Here is a 10,488-nt window from a genome sequence, read left to right on the forward strand (position 1 = left end):
TTAAACCCGGGAGGCAGAGGCAGTGAGCCAAGATTACGCCACTGCGCTCCAGCCTGGGCGACAGAGCGAGACTCCATGGCAAAAACAGCAACAAAAACCAAAACCAAAAAAAAAAAAAAGTCAGTACAGAAAGTGAAGGAGAAAGCAACGTGGGTTTCTGAGGTAGACCTTGACGGGCTGTGGGATGCTCTGCTGATTGGATGCAGGACCCTGAGAGGCGGGGCTGAGGTCAGTACTGCAGGGTGGCCGATTCTGCTGCTTGGAGTACTGTAGGTAGTAGCCTTAATTAAATGCCACGTGAGACAAATTGGATGCGCTTAGCCAGAAAGTAGAAGTCAGGGGTGGATATTATGGGGAAACAATTCCCCATGGGTCTCTCGAGTTCCGGCAAATATTAATAACAGAAGCACTGAGAGCCCTTTGTTCTAGACTATCTTTTTAAGGATGTTTATACAGCAAACCTTCTTGAAAGACATATTTCCCTCTGGAGCAAAGAACAGGTATGCTTACTGCATGTTTTGAATGATTTGGGCTTTTGAAGCCCAGAATTCCTTCTTTGTACTGTAATGTAACTCACGGTGTGTTCAGGTACCCCCCTGGGCCCACTGCCTTCATCCCATGGGATTTGAGGGCAAGAAAGATGCCAACATTCTGGTACCCATGCTCTTTGCTATATAGGAAGTAATAAAATTCTTTGTCTCTGACCCATGAAGTCTCATGTCTTTTGCCAGTATCCGTGAAGCAAATGGTATCAGGACAATTTATCAGCTTCTAAGTAGGGTAAAATATCAGATCTGCCACAGTTCTCCTGTGAGTAGGTGTAAATGACCATTAAGTATTCCATAAATCGTGGATTGGAGAGAGGGAAGGAAACAATTAGTGCATATCTACAAGGACTTTTTTCTCTCAAATAAAAAAATTAAAATCCCCTTGTCCTTATTGAGTGTTTAACATATTTTCCTTAAATTTTTCAAAGTAGCAGGAAGTACTTGTTTGGTTAACGCAGCCTGTTTGCCTGTGTCGTTCATATTTTCCCTCCGCATCTTTCTATGTTTCTTTTTGTCTCCTTTATTTCTCAGCACATGAACAGGCTCAAGGGTGATTGATACTTGCAGGAATGTTTTATTTTTGGGCTAGAATAGCATTCATGAAAGAATAAGGCTCTGAAACCCAATTGAGGCATGGTTGATCCAGGAAAAAATGCAGGTAGGGGCTCTGCTGTGGACTGAATTTCTTTTCTTTTCTTTTTGAGATGAAGTCTTGCTTTCTTGCCTAGGTTGGAGTGCAATGGCATAATCTCTGCTCACTGCAACCTCTGCCTCCCGAGCTCAAGTGATTCTCCTGCCTCAGCCTTCCAAGTAGCTGGAATTACAGGTGCCCGCCACCATGCCCGGCTAATTTTTGTATTTTTAGTAGAGAAGGGATTTCACCATCTTGGGCAGGCTGGTCTTGAACTCCTGACCCCATGATCCACCTGCCTCGGCCTCCCAAAGTGCTGGAATTACAGGTGTGAGCCACCGTGCCTGGCCTGAATTTTCTTTTAGAGTGTTTTATTTTATTGTGGTAAATATACATAACAAAGTTTATCATTTTGACTGTTTTGGAGAGTACAATCAATTCATTGATATTACATACATTCACAGTGCTGTGCAACCATCACCACTATCCATTTTCAGAACTTTTTCATCACATCAAACAGAAACTCTACCCATTACACAGTAACTCCTCCTTCTCCCCCCTCCCTGGGTCCCTGGTAACCACTATTCTACTTTATGTCTTTGTGAATTTGTCTATTCTATATACCTCATACAAGTGGAATCACACCATAATTGTCTTTTTTTCACTTAGCATACTACTTTCAAGCATTATCCATGTTGTAGCATGTATTGAAATTTCATTCCTGTCTACCTTTTGGCTACTATGAATAATAGAGTGGGCTCTCTGTATTTGTGGATTCTGTGTCCATGGATCTAACCAATCATGGATTAAAAAGTATTTGGAATGACCAGGTGTGGTGGCTCATGCCTGTAGTCTTAGCATTTTAGGAGGCTGAGGCAGGTGAATCACCTGAGGTCAGGAGTTTGAGACCAGCCTGGCCAACATGGTGAAATCCCATCTCTAATAAAAATACAAAATTAGCTGGGCATGGTTGTGTGCACCTGTAATCCCAGCTACTTGAGAGGCTGAGGCATGAGAATCACTTGAACCTGGGAGACAGAGGTTGCAGTGAGCCGAGATCACACCACTGCACTCCAGCCTTGGCTATAAAGTAAGACTCTGTCTCAAAAAAAACAACAACAACAATATAACAATAAAATAATACAATTTTTAAAATATGGTATTAACAATGATTCACATAGCTTTTACAGGGTATTAGGTATTATAAGTAATCTAGAGATGATTTAAGGTATATGGGAGGATGGGCATAGATTATATACAAATAGAACACCATATTTTTGCCTTGTATCTACTGATTGCTTTCTCAGAACTACACCATTTTATATAAGGGACTTGAGCATCCTCAGATTTGGGTATCCAAGGTGGGTCCTGGAACCAATCCCCTGTGGACCCTGAGGGACACTGGTGTACAGGTATCTGTTTCAGTCCCTGCTGTCAATTCTTTTGAGTATATACCGAGGAGTGGAATTGCTGCATTATATAGTAATTTTATGTTTTGAATTTTTGAGGAACTGCCAAACTGTTTTCCACAGCAAATGAACCATCTTACATTCCCACCAGCAATGCGTGAGGGTTCCAGTTTTTCCACGTCATCATCAACGCTTGTTATTTTCATGAAAAATAAATAGCCCTTCTAATTGGTGTGAAGTGAAATCTCACTGTGGTTTTGATATGTATTTTCCAAATGACTAAGACATGTATTTATTGACCATTTGTTTATCTTCTAGAGAAAGATTCAGTTTCTTGGAAGAAAATAACTTTATTCTAATTAATTCACAAGGAATAAAGTCCTAATAGCTAATTTAAGGAGCCCACACGTACATTTGCCCAGCCCCACATTTTACACCATCTTCATGAAATCCTACACAGTAAGAACACCCTCTTCCATTTCAATTCTGAAGTAAGGAAGCTATGAATGACACACGAGAGGTTTAACTGATGGTTATACTTTATACCTTCACTATCGATTATATTCTAATACTGAATTAACTTGGTTGTGAGAACTGATTTTCCATTTCTCCAATTTGAACTTCTTGATTAGGCCAATCTGTTTGCAAGTCTGCACTGTCTGAGCACCTCGTTGAAACCCTCACAGAGCTTGATGTCACCCTGGTTGTGGGCACTCTCCAAAAACTGATCTCACGGAAACAAGGCTGCTGCTGCTGCTATGCCAGCTGGATTCCCCGAGGCTCCTGGTAAGTGACATCAGGTTTTGCAGGCTTACCATTACTTCCTCCACTGAAGCCCGAGTAAGGCATGACCCAGTGTGTCCCCCACAGCAGAGCTACAGCCAAGCCAGCTGCAGTGGTGGCCATCTGGGCCATCAGACCTGGCTGCAGGGACGCAGCAGCAGGGCAGCCAACTGCACGTCGGGGTGCCACTGCTGGCGGCTGAGCGGCTGGTGCTGGCCTGGGTGCAGCTCTCGTCTCAGGTGCCCGGCTGGTGGGAGGGGCCCTGTGGGAGGTGCCACTTCAGCTTCCACGTGGCATCCTAGCTGCAGGGCAGCTTGACTTTTTGTCATACTCATTTTTGAATCGAATTGTTTTTGTCATTGAGTTTTAGGAGTTCTTTATTCTGGATCCAAATCCCTTCTCAGGTGTATCACTTGCAATATTTTCTGTCATTCTGTGGGTTGTCTTTTCACTCTGTTGATTGTGTTCTTTGATGCAAAAAGTTTTAAACTTTCATTAAAAGGTTCTTTCACTTTTACTTGTGTTGACTGTGTTGTTGGTGTCATATCCAAGAAATCATTGTCAAATCCAAGCTCATGAAGATTTTCCCGTTTTTTCTAAGAGTGTGTAGTTTTAGCTTTTAACTTTACATTTTTATTCACTTGGAGTTTAAAAAAGTATGATGTAAGGATCCAACTTCACTTGTTTGCATGTGAATATTCAGTTGTTCTAGCACCATTTGTTAAGGAGAATGGCTTTTCCCCATTAAGTGGTCTTGACACCCTTGTTGAAGATGATTTGACCACATATTTCTGGGATTATTTCTGGGCTTTCTGTTCTTTCCCATTGGTTTATATATCTGTCCTTATGTCAGTATCACTTTTTTTTTTAATACTGTGGCTTTGTAGTAAGTTTTGAAATTAGGAAATGTGAATCTTCCAATTTTGTTCTTTTTCAATAATGTTTTGGTTATTTAGGATCTCCTGAGATTTCAAATAACTTTTAGAATAGATTTTTCTGTTTCTGCAAAACGTGCCATTGGTATTTTGACAGGAGTTTCATTGAATCTGTAGATTGCTTTGGGTGGTTTTGTCCTTTTCACAATATTAAGATGAAATGAAAATGTTTATCCATTAATTTCTCTTCTTTCATTTCTTTTAGTCATGTTTTGTGGTTTTCAATGTACAATCTTTTCCATCCTTAGTTAAATATATTCCTGAGTACAGTTTATCCTTAAGCAACATGAATTTGCGTTGCAAGGTTCATTTATACTCAGTTCTTGCAATAAAAATTACACCAAGCGTGCCTGCCTCTCCTGCCTCCCCTTCCACCTCCTCTACCTCTTCTACCTCTGCTACCCCGAGACAGCAAGACCAACCCTTTCTCTTCCACCTCCTCTTCTGTCTACTCAATGTGAGGATGACAAGGATGAAGACATTTATGATAATCTATTTCCACTTAATGAATTGCAAATATATCTTTTCTTAAGATTTTATTGTTTTTTTGATTTGTCTCCTTTTGTAATTATCCAGACATTATTCAGATTCCTTCTGATTTTTAAAATACCACTTTATTTTCTCTATCTTATTTTATTCTAAGAATTTAGTATATAATACATATAACATAAAATACATATTAACTGACAGGTTGTTGTTGGCAAGTTTTTTGGTCAATAGTAGGCAATTAATACTTAAGTTTTTGGGGAGTCAAATGTTGAATGTGGATTTTTGACTGTGCAGGAGGTCAACTGTATTTTATTATTTTTGAATTAATGTAAATTGAATGTTTTCCTTAATTTTCTTTTCAGGTTATTCATTGCCAGTAAATAGAAATGCAACTGATTTTTGTGTGTTGATTTGCTATCCTGCAACATTGCTGAATTCATTAGCTCTAAAGTGTGTGTGTGTGTGTGTGTGTGCGCGCGCGCGTGCGCGTACATGCAGTCTTTAGGATTTTCTACATAAAAGATCTTGCCCTCTGTGAACAGTGATAATATTCTTTTTCCTTTCCAATTTAGATGACTTTTATTCTTTTTCTTGCCTGAATGCTCTGGCTAGAATTTCTCATCCCATGCTGAAGTGAAATAGTGAAAGCAGGCGGCCTTGTCTTGTTAATGCTTGTAGAGGAAAAGGTTTCATACTGTCTTTTCACCATTGAATGGTCATGGCATGCTTGTCAAAACTCAGTTGACCATGTATGCAAAGGCGTTTGGAGTATGATGTTAACTGTGGGTTTCTCATATATGACCTTTATCATTTTGAGGAAGTTTCCTTCTATTCCTAATATATTGAGTGTTTTTATCATGAAGGTTGTTGAATTTTTGTCAGGTGTTTTTCTGCATCAATTGAGTTGATCATGTGCTTTTTCTCCCCTGAATTCTGTTAATGTAGGGTATTACATTGGTTGATTTTTTTTTTTGTTGAATCATTCTTTTTTCATTGTTCTTATTTCATTTTTTGCTTTTATTACTATTTTAAATTAATAGATAATTATACATATTAATAAGGTAAACTGTGATATTTTGATACATGTGTACAATATATGATAATCAAATAAATCATAGTAATTAGTATATCCATTATCTCAAAAATTTTCTTTTTTTGGTATTGGGAACATTCAAAATCCACTCTTGTAGCTATTTGAAAATATACAATAGGCCAGGTGCGGTGGCTCATGCCTGTAATTCCAGCACTTGGGGAGGCCATGGCCGGTGGATTTCTAAGTCAGGAGTTCAAGACCAGCCTGGCCAAGATGGTGAAACCTCATCTCTACTAAAACTACAAAAACTAGCCATGTGCAGTGGCAGGTGCCTGTCATCCCAGCTACTTGGGAGGCTGAGGCAGGAGAATCACTTGAACCGGGGCAGCAGAGGTTGCAGTGAGCTGAGATTGCGCTACTGCACTCCAGCCTGGGTGACAGAGTGAGACTCCATCTCAGAAAAAAAAAAAAAAAGGAAAGTTACAATAAATTTTTGTTAGTTTCCCTGTAGTGTTACAGAACACTAGAACTTATTACTGCTATCTAGCTGTACTTCTGTATTTGTTACCTGACCTTTGGCTATCTGTACTCTCCCACTTACCCTTCCCAGGCACTGCTGACTGCTATTCTACTCTCTACTCCTATGAGAGCAACTTTTCCTAGCTTTCACATATGAGTGAGAACATGCAGTACTTATCTTTCTATGCCTGGCTTATTTCACTTAATATTTTCCAAGCTCACTTATAAGCCACTAATGACAGAATTTCATTCTTTTTTATGACTGACTAGTATTCCATTGTGTATATATATCACATTTTCTTTATCCATTCACCTGTTTTTAAAACCTTTAATTTTTATGGATATGTGATAGTTGTACATATCTACATATTTATGGGGGTAATGTGATATTTTGATGTAAATGTACAGTGTGTAATGATTAAATCATTACAGGTAATCAGGATATCCATCACCTCAAGCATTTATCATTTCTTTGTGCTAGAAATATTCTATTTTTATTCTTTTTTGAGACAATGTCTCAGTCTGTTGTCCAGGCTGGAGTGCAGTAGCATGATCTCGGCTCACTGCTGCCTCAACCTCCCAGCTCAAAGGATGCCCCCAGCCCAGACTTCTGAGTAGCTGGAACTACAGGTGCATACCACCATGCCCAGCTAGTTTTTGTAATTTTTTTTGTAGAGATGGTGTTTCACCATGTTGTCCAGGCCGGTCTCAAACTTATGGGCTCAAGCAATCTACCCACCTTGGCCTCCCAAAGCGCTGGGATTACGGGTGTGAGCCACCATGCCAAACTGCTAGGAACATTCTAATGCCACTCCTTTACTAATTTTGAAATATACAATAAATTATTGTTACCTACAGTGTCCCTCTCCTGCTACTGAACGCTAGATCTCATTGCTTCTAACTATGTTTTTGTACTCATTAACCAACCTCTGTCTATTTCCCCCTCCCCACTACCCTTCCTAGCTTTTGGAATCATCATTCTACTCTCTGTCTCCATGCGTTGAGGTTTTTTTTTTTTTTTTCAGCTCCCACATATGAATGAGAAATGTGATACTTGTCTTTCTGTGCCTGGCTTATTTCACTCAACATAATGTCCTCTAGTTCCATTCATGTGATTGCAAATGACAAGATTCCATTCTCTTTCTTCGGCTGGATAATACTGCATTGTGTATGTGTACCACGTTTTCTTTATCCACTTATCCATTGACTATCCATTCATCTGTAGATGGAACTTAGGTTGATTCCATATCTTGGCTGCCTATCTTGTGAATAGTACTGCAGTAAACATGGGGGTACAGATATCTCTGTCACATACTTATTTCCTTTCCTTTGGATACATACCCAGCAGTGGGATTGCTAGGTCACATGGTGGTTGTATTTTTAGTTTTTTGAGAAATCTCCTTACTATTTTCCATAGTGGCTATACTAATGTACATTCCCACTCCCAGCATCTGTTTTGTTTTGGGTTTTTTTTCTTTCTTTTTTTTTTTTTAAATGGAGTCTCACTCTGTCACCCAGGCTGAAGTGTTGTGGTGTGATCTCAGCTCACTGAGACCTCTGCCTTCCAGGTTCAAGTGATTCTCCTGCCTTAGCCTCCCAAGTAGCTGGGATTACAAGCATGCACCACCATGCCCAGTTTTTTTTTTTTTTTTTGTATTTTTAGTAGAAATGGAGTTTCACATATTGGCCAGGCTGGTCTCGAACTCCTGACTTCAAATGATCTGCCTGCCTCAGCCACCCAAAGTGCTGGGATTACAGACGTGAGCCACTGTGTCTGGTCTTTTTTGTCGTTTTGAGAGTAGTCATTCTAACTGGAGTGAGATAGTATCTCATTGTGCTTTTAATTTGCATTTCCCTGCTAATTAGTGATGTTGAACAATTTTTTTCATATACCTCTTGGCCATTTGTATATCTTTGCTTAAGAAATGTCTATTTAGCTCATTTGCCCATTTTAAAATCAGATAATTTGAGGGTTTTTTTGCTGTTGAGTTTTTCTTGTGTGTATTTTGGATATTAATCTCCTTGTCAAATGAATAGTTTGCAAATGTTTTCTCCCATTCAACAGATTGTCTCTTCGCTTTGTTGATTGTTTTCTCTGTTGTGCGGAAGATTTTTAGTTTAATATAATCCCATTTGTCTATTTATGTTTCCATTGCTTGTACTTTTGAAGTCTTAACCACAAACACTTTGCCAAGATCAACATCCTGGAGCATTTTCTCTCTGTTTTCTTCTATTAGTTTTATAGTTTTGGGTCTAATGTCCTTAATCCATTTTGCATTGATTTTTGTATATGGTGGGAGATATGGGTCTGGTTTCATGCTTTTGCATATGGATATCCAGCTTTCCCAGCACCATTTATTGAAGACACTGTTCCTTCCTCAATGAATGTTCTTGGCAACTTTGACCAAAATCAGTAGGCTATAAATACATGGATTTATTTCTGGGTTCTCTATGTGGTTTATGTAACTGTTTTTTATACCAGTACATGCTGTTTTATTTGTTATAGCTTTGTAGTATATTTTGAAGTCTGGTAATATGATACCTCCAGCTTTGTTCTTTTTGCTCAGGATTGCTTTGGCTGTTTTTTTTTTCTGGTTCCATATGAATTTTCTGATTTTTTTTCCTATTTCTATGAATAATGTAATTGATATTTTGATAGGGATTGCATTGAATCTGTTCATCACTTTTGGTAGTATAGTAATTTTCACAATATCAATTCTTTCAGTCCATGAACATGGAATGATGTCTTTCCATTTTGTGTGTGTGTGTGTGTGTGTGTGTCCTCTTCAATTTCTTTCATCAATGTTTTATAGTTTTTCTTATAGAGATTGTTTACCTTCTTGGTTAATTTATTCCTAGATATTTTACATTTTTTTGTAGCTATTGTAAATAGAATTGGTTTCTTGATTATTTTCCCACTAGTTTATTGGTGTATAGAAAAATTGCTGATATTTGTATGATTTCGTATCCTGCAACTTTACCTAATTTGTCAGTTCTAAAGGTTTTTTTGATTAAGCATTTATAATTTTTTAAAAACTATAAAATCACGTCATCTGCAACCAAAGAAAATTTGAATTCCTCTTTTCCAATTTGGTTACACTTTATTTCTTTCTCTTGCCTAATTGTTCTGGTTAGGACATTCACTACCATGTTGAATAAAAGTGGTCAAAGTGGACGTCTTTGTGTTGTTCTAGTTCTTAGAGGAAAAACTTTAACTTTTCCCCATTCAATATGATGTTTGCTTTGGGTTTTTCCCATATGGCATTTATTATTTTGAAGTAACAACTTTATTATTTTGAAGTAACAACTTCTATACCTAGGTTGTTAAGAGATTTTTATCATGAAGGGATGTTAAATTTTACCAAATGTTTTTTTCTGCATCTATTGATATGAACTTTTGTTCTTTATTCTGTTAATATGATGTATCACATCCTTGCATCCATGGGATAAATCCCACTTGAACATGGTGAATAATCTTTTTAATGTACTGCTGGGTTCAGTTTGACAGTATTTTGTTGAGGATTTTTACATCTTTATTCAACAGGGATATTGGTCTATAGTTTTCTTTTTGTTGTCTCTTTGTTTGGTTTTGGTATAAGTTTAATGTTCACCTGATTAAATGAGTTTAGAATACCCTTCTTTTTAATTTTCTGGAAGAATTTGAGAAGAATTGGTATGAACTCTTTAAATGTTCAGTAGACTTCTGCAGTGAAGAGATGATGGGAGACTTTTTATGACAGATTTAATCTTATTACTCATAATTGGTATGTACAGGTTTTCTTTTTTTTTCCTATGTTTTTTATTGATGAGAAAATTGAAGTACTGATCAAATTAACTTGGTCAAGGTCAAACAGCTATAAAGTATAAAAACCTGGATTCAAATACACATATTTGTGTTTACAATAGCCATACTTTTCTCACCCTATTGTACTGTCCACATAGACATTTGTATCCATTGGGGTATAACTACTGGCCCTAGCTTCATCACTGGTTTTCCTTTACATATATATTATATATTATATGTATAATATAATATATATAATATAATATATATATAATATAATATATATAATATATATATATATTATATGTATAATATATAATATATATATATAAATTGCATTTTAGGTCCTGGGGTACA

General features: G+C 37.5%; 1 pseudogene; it reads right to left on the reverse strand.

Annotated features, from left to right (window-relative positions):
- Positions 1-3,216: 3,216 nt before the first annotated feature.
- LOC105724820 (coiled-coil-helix-coiled-coil-helix domain-containing protein 2-like) lies at positions 3,217-3,668 on the reverse strand (annotated as a pseudogene).
- Between the last annotated feature and the right edge of the window lie 6,820 nt (positions 3,669-10,488).

Source organism: Aotus nancymaae, unplaced genomic scaffold, assembly GCF_030222135.1.
Source record: "Aotus nancymaae isolate 86718 unplaced genomic scaffold, 86718_ANA_hifiasm-v0.15.2.pri h1tg000036l, whole genome shotgun sequence".
NCBI lineage: Eukaryota > Metazoa > Chordata > Mammalia > Primates > Aotidae > Aotus > Aotus nancymaae.